Source organism: Camelus dromedarius, chromosome 11 (genome assembly GCF_036321535.1).
Source record: "Camelus dromedarius isolate mCamDro1 chromosome 11, mCamDro1.pat, whole genome shotgun sequence".
Classification (NCBI taxonomy): domain Eukaryota; kingdom Metazoa; phylum Chordata; class Mammalia; order Artiodactyla; family Camelidae; genus Camelus; species Camelus dromedarius.
The window spans coordinates 17,732,257-17,750,101 of NC_087446.1; positions in this window are offsets into that span (position 1 = coordinate 17,732,257).

The window sequence follows — 17,845 nt, forward strand, 5'->3', positions numbered from 1 at the left end:
ACATTGCTAAGATTTATGTCAGAGAATGTTTTGCCTGTGTTTTGTTCACAACAAGCTTATTTCTTGCTCTTGTTACTCTACAATGTGTATTTCTGGTTGATTGACTTCCATGTGTTCATCTGGGGACCTGGGCTCCTGCCATCTTGTGGCTCTACCCACCTCTAGAAACTTGCTGCTGTCTTCATTCAGTCAGCACACGGGGAAGGAGCCTGGAGAGAAGACACACATGCATTCTAACCGTCTCATCCATAAAGTGGTGCCATCACCTCACTCTTCTCCCATTGGCCAAATTCAACCACACAGGCCACACGTAACTGCTAGAGAGACAGGGGAAGGTAGTCGAGCTGTGAGCCAGGAGAAAAGGATATAGGATTTGATGAATGCTGTTAAATTAATTAAACAGGGAGGTGATTAGACCAAGGGGGTTCTAATGCTGTGGGGGCCCACAAAGTCAACTGAAATCTAAGCCTATAAGTGCCCCAAGCTGATGAAATCAAAACGCTAAGGACAACCAATCACAGACAGCCAACTAGGCTTTAACTAGCCAATCAAATCATTTTCTTTCTTTGCTTCCATGCTTTCTCTGTATGAATCTTTCCCCTGCTCCTGTCTGTGGAGCTCTCCTAACCACCTGTGGTTTGGCACTGCAGTTCCATCCATTTTTGCTCAAATAAACTCTAAAAACTTTTAATATGCCTCAGTCTACCCTTTAACAGCACACAGCATAATCCTTGAGGAAATACTGCCTCTTTCTCCCCCCTCCAGCTATGACCCAAACTCCTCCTACAGAACCAGAACCGCTCTTTTGGGATCACCTCTGGTTGTCGATCCTGATCCACTCAGCTGGTGTTCCTCTGGAATGCTCCCCCATCCCCCTGAATTCTTGTTGTCTTTCATTTTCTTTTAGCAAGGCAATGTTCTTGATGTACTTATTAAACGTTGATTTTATTGCCTTTGGGCCTCTGACACTTGGTCCACTTAGTTTTGGTCCACTTCCCCTTGGTTGTGGATTCATCTAATAGCTTGTGCCTTTTATCTATATTTCTCATATCCCTGTCTCCTCACATCACGTCTGCATTAGCTTTGTTCAGCTCTGTCACCCCTCTAATCCCCTGCACCAGATCATTTGCATTCAGTTTGCTCTACTCTTTTTGCAACATCTCTGTTGGGAGGATTTTCCATACACTTTTTCATGTTGACCTCTTAGGGGAAAAGGTGGTGTAGGTTAGACACCATGTTAACACTCCCTTTTATGTTGTAGCATCATGTTTATGAAAACTGATCATCACATTTGGAGGAGTTTCGCATAGCCACTTATCAAAGCCTGCTTTTATAATGGCAGCAACGTAAAATGATGTAGGGGAAATTATATGTGCTTTGAGATTAAATAGATCTGGATTTAAATCCATATTCTAATTTATTAACTGAATCATCCTGTGGAAGTGGTAATAGTATTATTATACAGATTCATTGTGAGCATTAATTAAAATAAGAGTACTTAGCATATGGTAGTTTTTCAATAAATACTAATGGGCAAACCCACTACCCTCATTTATTATTCCTATTCATAGATGGGAACTGGGATGGGTAATATAATGTCTGACAAAATGGAACAAATGCCTAATTTGACTTTATAATGGCACAGAGTATCCTCATGAAAGTTTTGCTTTGCGCAGTGTAGAATCGAGACTCAGGAACTGGTTCATGAAGTCTGTAATCTGACAGCAGTAGACTCAGGAAAATCTGAGCCACTGAATATAGGATTGCACAACTCAAGGGGGCGCCATTCTCACAGCTAATGATGTGAATGGCACCTCTGGGAGCTGTTCAGTGAAACAGTCTTGGGTAAAATTAATTGGATTTGGTTGAAATAATTTTCTTGATATCTTTCATTTCAATTCAAAGAAATAAGGTTTTCCAGCTAGGTATACTTTAAATTACTCAAACTCTGCTTAATTATTTTGGCCCCAGTGTAAATAAATATAAAACAGATGATAGTAACAGAGGACCCAAGACTTAACATTTACATGTGCAAAGAATTGTAAACATTATTTAACTAAATTTAATTATTTTTCAAACTTGGTAGAGTAGGCTGTCAAGTTAATACAAGCTCACTGATCCAGTGGAAAAGAAAATGAAAGCATTTTTCTTCTTGATAATTCTTACTGGATATTCTTTGAAAGCAAGACATAGAATGGCTGATTTATATCATCTGGTTCAACCAACAAAGTATATTTTTCTCTCCTTTCCTGTTCATTCTAACTTACTCCACTCAAGACTTCCCTGTAGCAGAAATGTGATTTCCCAGACCCATTTAGACAGATACCATGAGGGAATTACATTTCAAAATTACAGATGTACCATAAGTACCACTGAAAAAGGCAGTCTGTTATTTGAAATTATAAGTTCTCACCAGAAGAACTGGTATGGATTTATACAGTTACCATCCCTGACACCATGTGGTTATAAATGTTTAACAAATTGTTGATGTAGTCCAAACAAAACAAATTACAACCATTCCCTCCTGCATTGTCAATTAGGTGAGCAGATGCAACTGCTAAGAAGTGAGATCTTTGGGGACCCATTGCCTGTGTTACCAAAATGAAAATTGGGCTGGATGTTTGGGGCTTCCTGCTGAAACCCCCTAATTACATTTACCAAAGCAAATTGTTTTAAAAACAAACACACACACCATGACTGCTGCTTTATTGGCAAAAATGTGGAAGATACTATCTAACAGTCCATTAAAGATGAAGGCAAAATGATTAAATGTCAGTTACTATGATTCTTAAACTACTTTAGCTGTCAACTTTTTTCGAGCGGGACGTTCCAAGTTTAATTTTCTCAGTCCAACAAAAATGAACTTGCCCCTTCTAAGACTGGCTTTGCTGTTTGGCTCATCCTCTGACAGTTTTACAACCCCCAGGTGTCTGACTCTTCCAGAATCAATTTAACTGGGGAAGAAATGGAATAACTTGAAGATGGCCTCATTAGCTTCTTATGCTATCAAATTAATGAAAGGTCTCATCCCAGTGTGCAGCCCCCCTACTCTCCACATTTTTATTAGGAGTGAAAATTTCTTTTTTCTGGCTTGGATTTGTGTGTGTTCTGGCCTTGGCCGAGTTCTTTTCATTGTCTAAATAGAAACTTAATGCACATAAAATTAACGATAAATCTGATTATGGTGATTTGCATAAATTAGAAGGCGTTTTTATTAATTTCCTAGGGCTTATTGCTACAAAGGAGGACATGTAAATTTGGATGCTGATTAAGCCAGGATTACCTTTGTTAATGAATATAAGCACACATTAAGCTTTCTAATGAAGAGGAGGGTGCACACTGGTGGGTGAAGACACTATTGCTATGGGTGCTGGCTGAAATAGATATGTTGTGATATTTCAAACACAAGGATAGCTCATTTGTATTAAGAATATTTTTGTTAGTCTAGATTTTTTTTTAATAACTAAAGCAGAAGAACGAGACAGCTTTCCTTTGAAGTAAAGGATTTGAAAGGAAAAGAATATCTCCTGTTCCTAATACAGAATTAACGTGAATAACTCATTCCAAGGATAAATCACTCTGCATTCTTTTGGGGGGGGGGGTTGGGCAGGAGATAATTAGGTTTATTGATTTTATTTATTTTTTAACAGAAGTCCTGGGGATTGAACCCAGGACCTCGTGTGTGCTAGGCATGCACTCTACCACTGAGCTGTACCCTCCCCTCCACTCTGCATTCTTACTTGGCTCCTGATTACAAGGGTCGTGCTCTTTAATTGGTCTTAATTTTAGGTATACTTCCCTCTCTGTTTCCTCTGCCCCCGTAATGGTTTCTCAATGTGATTGGGCATCCACATTTTATTGATGCTAAAGAGAGATGTGGAAAACTCGGAGCGGGTTAAAAGTAAAGTCATTCAAGAAGGTTGTAAAGTCTAAAAAGAACTGCAGAGACAGCCCTGAACAGGATTTTGAAGAAGGTAAAATTTGCCTCTAGTATTTAACCTTCTCTCTGTAGTACTTTTCTTCCTTTCTTTTTTTTTTTTTTTTTTTTGCTTTTCCTACATGCCTGTATTTCATTTTCTTTCTATAGTCCTTTGTTTTACCTTCTTCCTAAAGTATCTCCAGTTTATCCTCTCTAAATGCTCAGGGTGGGCCCTCTCTAATTTGGAGTGACCCTCTGCTCTGAACCCCTCCACATCTCTTTCTGTCCCTCAACCCTACTTGTTCTGTGGCCCAGGGTTAGCTAAGGACAGGATGATGCTGGGTGGCTGGTTAATCTGAAGAACAGAGTCAGAGCAAACATTGGTTAGAATGAGGTTGAATGAGTTACTCCCTGAAAGTAGCAGCAACATGTCACACTGTAAGGCTTACCCCCTGCTCAAGTTCTGCCTGTAACCCTTTCCAGATATTCAGAGGAGTCATTTAAATCCCCTAAACTGCAGTTCCTGTATCCATAAAAGGAGACCAGTTGAGAAATTCAAAGAAGACCACATAAGAGCGAATATTTGAGTGTTCGCTCCATCTGTTACATCTGTGAACGCTACATCTCACGGAGTGTCCAAAGCAGCAAGCATTGCTACACCCCTTGCGTAGATGAGGAAGAAGACACACGAAGATGTTGCTCAGTATACGCCATCATCTCTTTTGCCTGGGTTATTGCAGTAGGTTCCTTGCTGGTTTCCCTTTCCCCACCCTTCTCTCTGCTCAGTCTGTTCGAAGACCCAACAGGCAGAATGATCCTGTGGAAACTTGAATCAGATCTGGTCATTCTTCCGCTCAGAACCTTTGGGTGGCTTCCTACATTACTCACAGTAAAAGCCCAAATCCTTTTGTTCTACAAGGTTCTCAAGGTTGGGCTGCCTCTCTGGCCTCACTTTCCCCCCTCTTTCTCTTGCTTATTCCAGTTACACTGACCTCCTTGCAGCCCCCATGGTTCTTCCCCCCACCGCCCCACTTCACAGCCATCGTGCTGCCTACTTTCTCTCCTTGAGTGCTCTTCCCCGATTGTCACCATGGCTTCTTCCTTCGCATTCTTTTCTAAAAAGCCACCTTCTTAGTAAGCCTTCCCTGGTCACCTTATCTAAAATTAAAGCCACATCCCCTTAATATTTCTTATCTTCCTCCTCTGCTTTATATTTTCCCTTTAGCACCTATCATGGTATAATATTCATATAGTTACTTACCTATTCACTCTCTCTCCCACTAGCATTTAAGTTCCATGTGATAAGGAGGGACTTCTGTTTTGTTCATTATTCTATCTCTAGTTGCCACATTATGGCTCAGTAAATAGTTGCTGAATGAGTGAATTCACTTGCCTCCATGTCACACAACCAGAAGATAAGATTTGATCTCAGGCTGTCTGATTCCAAAGCCTTATAACCATGGAACTTGATTGCTTTGAAAACTGTAAAATATCAAGTAAACAATCATTCTTATTTAGGCGAGAGTGATGGTCTGTGGGAAGAGCACATAGCCCACTTGCCTGAGCTGAGAATCTGGGAGGACTAGACCCCTATCTATTACCAAAGCACTGACTGAGGATGCAGGACTCACAGAAGGGTAAACTGAGACTCCCTCCAACCACAAGTTTTCTTTTATATCTTTACTATCCGTCGCATATGGAGTGGCTTAGGTAAAGTCTAGCCCAGGAGAAGACCAGACTTTGAGTTATAGTAGCTTTAAGGAAGTCTTATGACAAAGGTAGCCACCACTCCCCACAGTGGTCCTACTCCATTGCTTTCTCTCTTTCCCCTTCCCTTACTTTCCTTTCCAGCCAATTTCGCCAGGTCTCCATCTGTCCCATAGCCTGAGGGTTCCTTGCTGTGCTGGTAGCATCCAAGTGAAGAGACTGTTGATCCAGTCTGGACCACGTCAACCCTTCCCCAACCCTTCCCAGTTCTGAAATTATACATCTGAAATCTAAAGTACTTCTAAATTGGGAGACGGTATAGCTTATATGGTAGAGCGCATGCTTAGCATGCATGAGGTCCAGGGTTCAATCCCCAGTACCTCCTCCAAGAATAAATAAATAAATAAACCTAATTAACACACTGCTCTAAAAGTACTTCTACATTAATAAATTGCTGTGTTCACAGTATGTCCCAAACTCGGAGACTGAAACCAAGGGAGAGAAATAAAATTGGAAGACCAGACAATGGTCCAGAGGTAAAAAAGATGGAAGGCTGTGTAACTTCAGTGGCCAGCTGTTACTTCATCCATCACTGGGTGGTCTGGTCCTCACAAGTCTGTTCTTGTGGTCTCCTACTACAGTGTTCTTTTGTATCTCATATTTCACTCACAGAGGATTTCCTCTCAGCCTTATATTATCTAATGAGGGTCTTTTTCCCAGCCTTGTATAGATGAAGATTTGTACCTGCCTTCAACTCTTTGCCCTCCTGGGTCCCCATTCTTTCTTAGCAGACATTTTTGTTTCACTGTTTAACAGTTTATAAACCATTAGCTACAACTATATTAAAGTTTTAGAAGGGATAGGTTGGGAATTTGAAATTTGTACCTCTTGGGGAGTGATGGAAACGTTAGCTGTCTTGATTGTGGTGGTGGTTTCATTGGTGTATCCATCTATCAAAATTCATCAACGTGTGCATCTGAAATACGTGTAGTTTACTGTACAGGACTCATACCAAAATTCTTTAAAGTTTTAAGAGTCAATTCCTAGGATTCCCAGGAACAAAGGGTTTATTTATAACTGCTGCAAGCTTAGGCATTTTTTTAGGGGAAAAAAACCGTTAGACATTTTAAGGAAATCCAGCTTAGAAATTTTTAGGGGAATATTTCAGGTGTTGCAGTCAGCAAAAAATTATGGCACGTCCATATGCTTTTAAAAACATTGAGTTCACTCAGTGTGTTTTAAACATCAAGTCAAGGAAGAAACAACCCAATTTTATCTTTTTGGAGAGTGGGAGGCCCTTTCCTTTGCGACCTTCTGGTTTTCCTTTTAGTCTCCCTCCGTGAAAGCTTCCATTCCATCCCCAGAAGGCTGGCTGCTCGGACATTCCAGGAGCCTTGCTCCATATAAGAGCAGCATGGATGCTATTTGCTGTGAAGTCCTCCTGATCTTGGTGACGGTCCAAGACCATTCATGTTGCAGCCTATTCTTCTGATATTACTTTTTCCCATTGCTTGTCAGCATCTCTTGTTTCCTTTTTTGACCTCTTGGAAACGAATCTTCTTTAAGAACAGAAAAGGAACACAATGACAAATTCTCACTTGCAGTTGAGCACTGATTGGGACCAGCAAAGAGAAATAATTAGAGTAACCATGATGATAGCAATAATTAACAGTTTTGAAACTTACAACATGCTGGACACTGCAGCAAAGTACTTTATATATATATGCATTATCTCCTTGAGTCCTCACAGTAACTCATCTTACACATGAGAAAACTGAGAGCCAGAGATGTTAAGCACATCCTCCAAGGTTACCCAGATACTTGGTAGTATAGCTACTTTTCACCTAACAAAAAAACTGTGTGTGTGTTTTGCTTCCCTATACAGAATAACAAACCTTCCTTTTGTCTTCTGGTTATACTTATGGAATTTCAGGGAAATTCCTGTCTAAGGAATTCTTTTTTTCAGCCCTGCTTGTATCCACCTCCCTCCTGTTTTTCTCCATTCCCTTTTCTTCCAGGCCACATAGTATAGTAAAAAGGGAACAGATTTTGGAAATGGGCAAAGTCTATTCAATTTTCACTATGCAACTTTCTAAAGATAAGAACTGAGTCAAATACTTTAGTACTTTGAGCCCCAGTTCTTGATATTAAAAAAGAAACAAACACTTTCATTGAGTAGTTGTAATGATTAACTATGATAACGTTTGTGAAACTTGAATATTCTGGCCCTTGCTAAGTTGCCTAAAGATTCTGCTTTGTATAGTATTTCATTCAGTAGAACTCACATCCATTTCCAAAAGCCGTAAGAAATAAAACAAATCATTATGGAAGTGTCTGAGAAAGAAAGGAAAGGTGCAATCTCATTATTCAGCATTTACCAAAACTGCCTAAAAATTCTCTTCTCCCCCAAGTTATGGTTCACGGTGCAGCTACCCCAACTCTGTCCAAAATTACTAACTCTTCCTCATTGCTCTCTCTCTCCCTAATCTCCCAATCTCACTGCCATGTTTCAGCATTTTGCAGGATGACTGTTGTGTTGTCTGAGCCTTGAGAAGGAGGTGCTGCCTCAAATTATTTCTAAAGCATGTTTGCTGAGTCAAATACAAGCAAAAGCAAAAACCTTCCCTTTTCTCCTCTTCTTCCCCATTCCCATTCATACCTTCTTCCTCAATTATTTCCTAGATAAAAATGACTTACATTTTTCAAAGCTAATAGTACTTTGTTGGAGCCTCTCTAATAGCATTTTTTTTTCTTTTTGTTTTGTAGCTTACAGTTATCTGTGTCTAATTTTTCTGATAGACTGTGAGTTCATCAATTTTAGTTAGGAATGCCTTAGGCTGCAAGTAGCAGAAAATTTGACTCAGGTTGGCTTACACAGGTAGTTTTTTTACATACAAAATGTCAAAATGAAAGAAACCAGCTTCACGCATTGGTCCAGCAGCTGATCCTTTGCAGAGCCAAAGTCTCTGCTTTAGCGAAGCCTTTCATTTCATCAAGAAAGCTTTTCCAGAAATCCGAGCATATATGTTCTCATGTCTCATTTGACTATGTCAAATGACAACACCAAGCTTCTGGAAGTCTTGTAGATGAGGTGCTTCATAGGGAAGGGGATACAAAGGGGGTTCAGATTAGGCCTTGCATCTGCTCTGCTCCTTAAAGACAGAACCTGTATCCTGATCCATCCTTCCTCATTTTGCCTAGTGCCACTTCTGGAACATAGAAAATGCTCAAGAAATATTTGTTAAATTGATGAATTTATGAATAAATAAAACAATGGATGGATGAATGACTTTTCAGCTGCCAAAGGCAAATAAAGCTTTAGGGAGTACCCTTTATAAGACTCACTGGTGTTAGAATGTGGTGTGAAAATGGTCCATGCTGAAATTAGGGGAAAATGGTTTAAATAATCCAGACTCTGATTTTTAGAAACTCTTCAAAAGGCTTAAAAGTATTGACCTAAAACAAATAGATGACCAGATATTTCTTCAACAAAGATGGGTTCATCTGGGATCAGCAAAGAATTGCAATTCAGGGTCTGCAACCATAGAAAGCCATGTTCAAGTGCCCCCAGGGTGAGGAAAAGAGAACACGTTTATAGAGGGGAAAGGAAGTTGAGAGGACAGTGGTAAACTAAGGGTCTGAATTTTCATTGGCTGAGTCCTTGCCAGGAAAGAAGAGTCTTTCTTCTTTCTGTTGGCCTCTGCTATTGTCCTGGGACACGAGAGCGCCCCCTTCTGGTCTCCAGACTCTATTTAACTGTGGTTTCTGTTTATTAATTTTGTACAAAAGTCTCAAAGGGCATACCAAGGTCTTTGATAGTTATACTAGGTGTAGGATAAGGGAAATATTTCTGAAGAAATCTGGGGGAGTTGATGATATGAACGAGATAAAATTATGGCTTTCCACTGTGTGCTCCATTTTTTTAACCTTAAAGTTTTAAAGTCATAGAAGTGATGATAGGCTGGGAGAAACTTATCACAAGATGAGGGCCTGAGTAGCAATGTCCACATTTAGTCAGCCTCCCTTGGCTTTATTCAGTGATGTCCTTGAATCTTAGAAAAGTCTCTTCATGCTTGGGCCATACCCTTCTTGGAAGCATACAGACACAGCTTTTGTGGACTAGCCTCATTCTTACCTGTTTTATGTCTTCATTGCTTTCTCTTTGTTTCTTTTTTTCTCACCTTATTTTATGTGTTTTTAGAAGCTGTCTTAAATCCATCATGAATAAGGCAGGGTACAAGCAAACAACTAGTTAATGACCATGCATCGTACTATTTCCTATGCTCATTTCTGAAATGAAGAGCTGTTATGACTGGTGTTTTTAAATAAGCTTATTAAGAAACAGTCACTAAACTAGAGATAGAACTGACATCAAAGGGAACTCAAAGTGTTAAAGATTGCACTTGAAAACATAGCTAGGCTTCTTTGAAATGTGACACATTGTAAGTTCAGTAGTGGTTTGTAATGTAATGCCAAGCTGTGAGTTTAGGCACCTCATATGGTGTTCATATTTTTGATGGGAAAATCTGTTGTTTTCACAATTGCCAACCCACCCTCCCCCACCCCTCATCCTAATTCCTTGGATGGTTAAAAACTTATGATTATTTTTTCATTTGCATTTGTGCCTTCCATGAGGTATACAGGAAAACAAATCTTTTCTTTTTGTTGGACTGGTTGGGATCTATGAAACCAGTGTGATAGAAGTATTGCTTTTCATTACTGCCTGTTAGATAAGAAATGAATTTAGCCATGCTGTATTTTAAAAAGTGTTAGTCTTGGGAGCAATTCTTCATTTAGTATAAATTCTCAGTCTGCATCGTGAGGTGAGTCATACTGAAACCTTAACAAGTGGCTTAGCAATTTGATGCACAAAGGAAAAGAATGATTACACCACCTTAACTGCTCGCAGATGTCCTGAGTGAGAAAATACATGGCCGCTCTTGTTTCGTGGTGCCGTCTTTGCTCTCCACGTTCAGTGCTTTTTATCTTCGACAGCTCTGTGTGTAAATGAATCCAACTGATTTTTCATTTATGACAAGGAGAATTTCGACTTGAGGGAGGGAAATCTGTCCATATCACGAAGAAAATGCAAATGGATAGAAATGGAATAAATGGGTTTTTATTCCTATTTAGTGAATCTAGGGGAATGTGACTGAATAGTGAGCATAAAGGAAATGAAATCAGAATTCCAGAAGTCTCTGTTTCATGGTATAATTGCTCTGGAAACTGCATTTAAATCTGTTCTCAATTTAAGCGTCATTCTTTGGGTATCGCAGTCCTGCTGTTAAAGGAGTTTTACTAGCGTTCTTCGACACACTATAAAGCTTTATTTCAGAGTAGCTGGCGAAGCTGTTGAGGGCTTCTCTTCCTCACTCTGTTGACTGTAGCTCCACAGTGTTAGAAGGTGTATGTCAATCTGAAATACTTACCCTCCTCCATATCACAGAAGAACAGGAATTCTTTCTGTGGAATTTGTTAGAAACCTCTAAAATACAAATAAAAACCCTTAATGAAATAATGAAACTAGGCAATTATCTTCAGTGCTTGTTAACATCACAGAGGGGAGCTAGAAAATTATATGACTCCTATTGGAAGTGTACAAGACCGCCCATGAGGTATTTTGGGGCCATACAAAATCAATGTTATCAGATCAAACTTTAGGTCTACCTACCAGTTTATGGTGAATAGAGAGCAAAGAGGAACATATAGAAAGACACCACAGGAGTTTATTCATCAAAATCCTGAATGTAAGAAACTCTGTAAGACAAACAAATCTGATTTCTTTGACAAATGAATTGCCATAGAAAAAAGGAGGGGGAAGCTATAGATGAAAAGAGACTTAACGTGACTATCAAACAAAAACAATGCATGAACTTCCTTGTCTGGAATCTGATTTGAACCTTCCAATGGTGTTTCTTTAATGGATATGATTAGGGAAATCTGAATGCTGACTGACTGGTTATTTAATGATATTAAAGAAATCTTAGTAATACTGTATTGAGGTTCTATTTTATAAGTCCTTACCTTTTCAGATGTCTAGAATTTGCTTCAAAGTAATTTGGGCAGGGGAAATGGGTGGTTTAAATGAAATAAGACTGGCCATGAGTTGGTAATTAATGCAGCTTGGTGACACACTTGGTATTAGGGATTCGTTGTACTCTTTTTTCTACATTTATGTTGGAATTTTCCAAATCCAAAAGTAAACATTCAACCCAAATTAAAGAATCTCTGCATCACAAACACACACACAAATATATATGCCTTTGCAAGAACTCAGATTCTATTCTGACAGTTTCAAGCCTTGACCTGGAATGCTCTTTTCCCCAAAGCTTTTCCTAATGTCTCCCGCAAAGTCCACTGGATTAAATGGCTGTCATTTGTATCCATGTGGTGTTCTGTGCTTACTTCTTCTGTTTTTGACATCAAGTTGTAATTGCTTAGTCACCTGTGGGTTGGAATAATATTTTTGAATAAAGTTTTTGTTTCCCATCTTTATTCTAACCCCTTGGCCTTTACTTCATTCAGCCAGCTAAGTATTTCCTGGCTATTGCCTCAGGGAAGGGGTGACAGAGTAGACATGTCGAGACAAAAAACAAGTTGACTCTTGACCTTTAAGTTTCAAAGCCTGGAAATGGGAATAGGAAGAACCCATGTAGAGATAACAGATTTGATACAAGATTTGATGACTTATAAAAGAACTAACTCATAGCCAGGGTTCCCTAGATGGAGTGTGGGGGACAGGGACAAGGTGGAGGGAACACAGACAAGTGGGAGACAGAGATTGATGGGATCCAGGATGATACACCACATCTGGAGGGTTCGCACAGACAAGCCTGGAGCCAGTCTCCAGAGAGAGCTTGCACACCATCCTCTAGAGTGGGTGCTGTTTGGCACCACACCAGGGAACCGTGTGAGAGCTGAGTGAGCAGCCTCAGAAGGTCCAGTCCCATTCCACTGTGGATTTTATATCGCCTTAAATGTCCTTCTCATTTGTGCTGGGGCCCCTTCATGTGGGGGAGGAGTGGAGAGGGAGGGAGTATAACCTGGTGAGAGGCAGAGACAGGTATGATCTGGGATAGTGGGATGTGCCTGAACTCTGAACAAATTCAGAAATAAAACCAAGAGGTGGTAAACAAGAAACACAATATCACCCCTATTATTGATAAATGCTAATTGAAGATGTAGAATATGCATTATAGAATCCCGGATGAGATAGATGGACCTTCTGTCCTCACTTGGGGGTGCTGGATGAAGGGCAGGTTCTCCCTCCCTCTCCCATGAGGTTACTGGCTGCTCTCACTACTCTTGGTAAGCAAGTTTGCCCCCGAGAGGAAAAAGGGAGATGACATGAGCATGCCCAGTTTGTTCTTCCCAATTTTATCAGATAGGGAAATGGCTCTACTTAAACCTCTCTCATAAAATTGGACTGGTGAGTCAGCAGTGTTACATTAGTCATGCTTCTCTCAACATTAAAGGAAACATCAGGAATGAGGAAGAGGCTGTCCCCTCTAACAGTCTGCAACCAGCACATCACTTGTTGATTATCTGACAGTGATACCCGTCTGCGCAAAACATTGCTCTCAGTACCCAACCAACAGATCCAAGTGGGCCAACCACCATCTCAAAAGCCAGGAGCTTTGGAAGTGCTGCAGTGGAGACTGTGAACATCAACCCTCAAAGGAGCAGGGGTAGCTGTAGCTCAAAGCTTGAAATGTTACCCATGAAAGTGATGACATTCATGTCTATCTTTGTGCGTCTGTGTGTACGCACGTGCGCCTTAACCATCAGTGTATAATATTTTTAAGGGCAAGGATTAGGCTTCACTCAAAGTTGTGTTACTGTCTGTCATACAGTAAGGAGTCGATGAGTATTTATTGAATTAAATTATAGTAACATTTTATTAATGGTTTTTTTAGCCATTAAACAGATATCTTGGCTGCTGTGATCAAATCCACTTATCTTATGGATGAATCCCACAATATAACCCCATACATACTCACTTCTAAATTGCCATCTCTTGCTAATTTTCTGGGTAACCTTGTGGTGTTACGAATGACTTCATTCTTAACATTCGGAATAGTTAATGAAGGCTATAAATTTATCAGTATTTATTCCTTTCCATGCCCCAGAGTTATAAGAAATTCAGTAATTTAAATGTTCCAGCCATGTTTCTAATTTAACACAATATCATCCAATAAATCCTTAACTATTCATGTCACTCTTAGAATTGATATAAACTTTATCAACTTAGAATCATATTGTGCTCAACTGTCTTAATTTTATAAGCAGTTTCTGCTTTCTAAAATTTAGTTTCCATCCTCTTCAAGTTGTGCAAGATCTTGTATTATTTTATCTTGGAACAACATTTATCATTTGTTGACCCCTCAGCACCAATACCTCTTCCTACCTACACTCTGATTGTATTTGGGGAAAGTAATTCTCTCCATTGTGTCCTGGTGTGGTGGTAAACCCAAGTATTTGCTCTGCCATCATGGATTGTAAAGTGATTTCTGGAAACCTTTCTATTGGATCCTTTTTCTTATCACTCAAGAACCATCTAGATGCAGGCACATGATAATATCAGAGTTTCATGCAGCTTTAAGTCTTGAGTGGAATGATGCAAGGTTGGAGAAAATTGTTGGAGCTCCTGAATACCAGTGTAAAATCCAGGGAAGGATTTTACACTGCAGAGACCTTCTGGAATCAGCTGGGTTTCTGTAGTCAAGACTAGTTTTTCATTGCTTTCTTCCATTTTGTGATTCCCCCATATCCTTTTTATTAACCCTTCCCTTGTTTACATTTGCCAAGACAATTTCTGTTGCTTGCTACCATAGAACATTAGCTGATTCACCCAGCTTGAGTGGAAGCATCACGAACTGGAAGAAACCCTGAGCTGACAGTCATGGGACATGAACTAAAGTTGTGGCTTTGCAACTAACTTGCTTTGAGACCCAGGAAAAAATCCCTTAACCTCTTTGGACTTTGATTTCCTCATCTGTGAAGACCTTGATGGTTTGGTTTTTTTAAACTGTAATTCCATGAATCACATTGTTAATGGTTAGGGACCACTATCAGGAAATAACAATAATTAAGGTAAGAACTTTTACAGAAGTTTCACTTGATGTTTCAACACACAAGGTGCTGTGAATGTTCCAGATGTGTTAATCTTTGAGCATTTACTCTGTAGCTCATCTCTTGGGTGGGGTGACCAGATATTGGAACAGATTCCTACAACAGAGAGATTAAAGGGGCATGTAACTGCTAGTTCTTAGAAAATACTGCCTCAGCTCATTGGGGTGTTTATGACAGAGCTAGCCTTAAAGATGATTGATGGGATTGGCTTTAGATCCAGAGAGTAGGAAATGCTGACACATTATATTAAAATAAAACCCACTCAGCAAATATTTGCTGTGGGTAAGAAACCCTGCCTGTCAGAGGGCTTGAGCCTGTTGTAAATTTGAGGTATGTATACACAATCTTTGGTTTGGGAGTAGTTGTTGCTGAATGTCTCCTGACATTTCTAGACTTTTCCTCGTTTCTGCTTCCATCAGATCTGTACCGTTCCAATGTGGATTAGCACTTTCAGTGACCCGTAGATGGTACAAACACTAACTTCCAATTGCTTCAGATTTGAACTAGACTTTGGGGCTGTTATACTTGACCTGTATTTCACAGTTCACTAACTCAGTAAATAATACTGTAGAAACATAGCATCTAAAGGAAGTTTGACAGTTATCCAGATACTGCTAATGATTTCTACACTCAGTCTGGATGCTATTAAAACCTGCAAAATCTACTCTGAGTTTGCAATGAATGACCTGTGTGTAGTTAACTTGACTACCAAGATCAAAGCACACCCAGTTCACTTGACCTTGTATGGACGCTTAGTTTCTTAGAACTGATGGGCCACTTGGTTCAGAGTCTTATCTAGGCATTTACTTCAGCCAAGCTAATGATTTTTCACTTCTCAGATTCCTGCAATGGCTCTCCATCTCATTCAGATTAAAAGTCCAAAGTTGTATAAGAGCCTGTAAGATGCCCCATGATCTGGACCTGTCGCCTCTCTTGCCTCACCTCCTTCTGTCTTCCCTTGTTCACTCCACTGTAGCCTGGCCATTTTGCTGTTCTCTGAACATGTTGAACTCTTGACTATCTCAGGGAATTTGCCTTGCCTGAGTAAGGAGGCCTCTAGCACCCTCAAAGCTGTGTGAAGGAGATTTTCACTATCTCCGGAGTCCAGCACCACTCCACCACCAACAGACACAGCCTCCTGCTGCTGTGGGAACAAGAGGGTCTGTTGATGGGTAGTAGACCTGATGGCGGCCGGAGCTTTGGCTGCTGGAGTCTTTAATATGCCAAAGATGACTATTATTCACTGAAGCCAAGTCCACACCAATTTGCTGCACTGAAGCTGGGACACCACTTGTACTGGTACCATCCTCATAGGGCAGAGTGCAGCATCACAGTCCATGAAGAGTAGTAACTAATATTTACTGAGCACTTACTATGTTCTAGGAACTTTATTCACTTAATACTCATAACAGCTCTGTGAGGTAGGCACTATTATTATTATCCACATTTTATAGACAGCCATAACAGGGTCTTTGAAAGGGTTAACTATTTGATAAAGGTAGCACGCATAGAGGCTGGATTTTTAACCAAGACATTATAATTCCAGAAGTCATGAACTTCATGGCGCCAGACTCCGTGATGTGGGAATGAGTCCCTACTCTCACCGCTTTGTCACTTTAAGCACAGTATATTCATGTAGTTTTCTTCTTCTTTTTTTTAATATAACTATAATTAGTTTTTACTCACTGAATCGGGACACATCTGTCAGGCTCTGGGCTAAAATCAGAATCAGAGCTAACTACAGGCCACCTGGACATTGTGATTAGATTTGATGTCACATGTAGCAAAATGTAGGAAAGCTTGTCTGTCTGCATGATCTAAATTAAAATAATGATGAGGATTCATTAAAAGATGAGTCAGGGTTAGAATAAGAACCTCTTACCAGCCCCATTTGAAGCCAAAAGCACCTCTCGTCTTGTCATTTTATTTGTTTTACAGTTTGGACTCCATGCTGTGATTTCTTTTGAAGAAAGGATCTTGTGCTTTAAAAAAAAAAAAAAAGAGAATCCCAAATCCAGAAAGCCATTATTGATATCACTTCCTCTTCCCTTTTTGGATTGTGTGTATTGTGGTCCAGTGAGGACAGAATTCAAGCTGTGGCCTCTTGGGGATTTTGTCAACAAGGACAGTATGTTTTGACAAGGACCAACACAGAGACCCTATTCCTGCAGCCCTCTGGACAGAGGTTGACTTCCTGGCAAGGATGCCTTTGAAATATTTTTTTCAGGTTCCTTTTTTGAAGTACTGGGATAAACAAAATCCTCTTTTAAATTCTTTCTATTGTCTTCAACTGTTTCTATTTTCTCTGTGAATAAAAATAAAAATTAAAAATATCTCAGCTATTTCTGATATCGGTAACTTAAAAAGCTCAAGTTATCTCCACACAGGGAGGTGATGCGGTTTACTGGGGCCACATGAAATTCTGATTCGCCCAAGGGATTCTGGCTCAGTCTGAAGCCCTGCCAGGCCTTGCAGATTTCGGGTGGTCCGAGGGGTGAGGAATTCTGCAGCAACAGCTGCCGTGCCTTCAAAACTGTGAGAGCAACATCGTCTTAGGATTCCCATAAGCCTTCTCTCCCATTCCCATTTTTGCAGTGAAAACTATATTTAAAGAGGAAGAAATTATGTGCAGATATAAAACTGAAATTATTTTATCACCTGGCTAAGTACTTTTCCAACTGAGCATTTTACAACTCCAGAGTAAAATGTAGTGATGCAAGTGTGCAAATACTTATTTACATCTTTAAGTAACGAACTCAACAAGTACTTGTGAATGTTGCATGAAATGTTCACATTAGAAGAAAGAACTCTCAGCATAATTCAGAACATAAATCACTGGGGAAAGTTTGCTTACTTTTCATCAGTTAGACTAGTAGCAGAAAAAGTATTTCATAATAATGTATTCTGTTTCCATGGTTGGGTCGTCTTGTACAGGATATAGTTGCTACCGAGTCCAAGCTCGTCCTTCTCGCTGCATGGCAGGCCAATAAATTGGGAGATGAGGTGTTGGGGAAAGAATAACGACTTTATTCAGAAGCCAGCAGACCGAGAAGATGAGGGACTAATGCCCCCGAGAACCATCTTCCT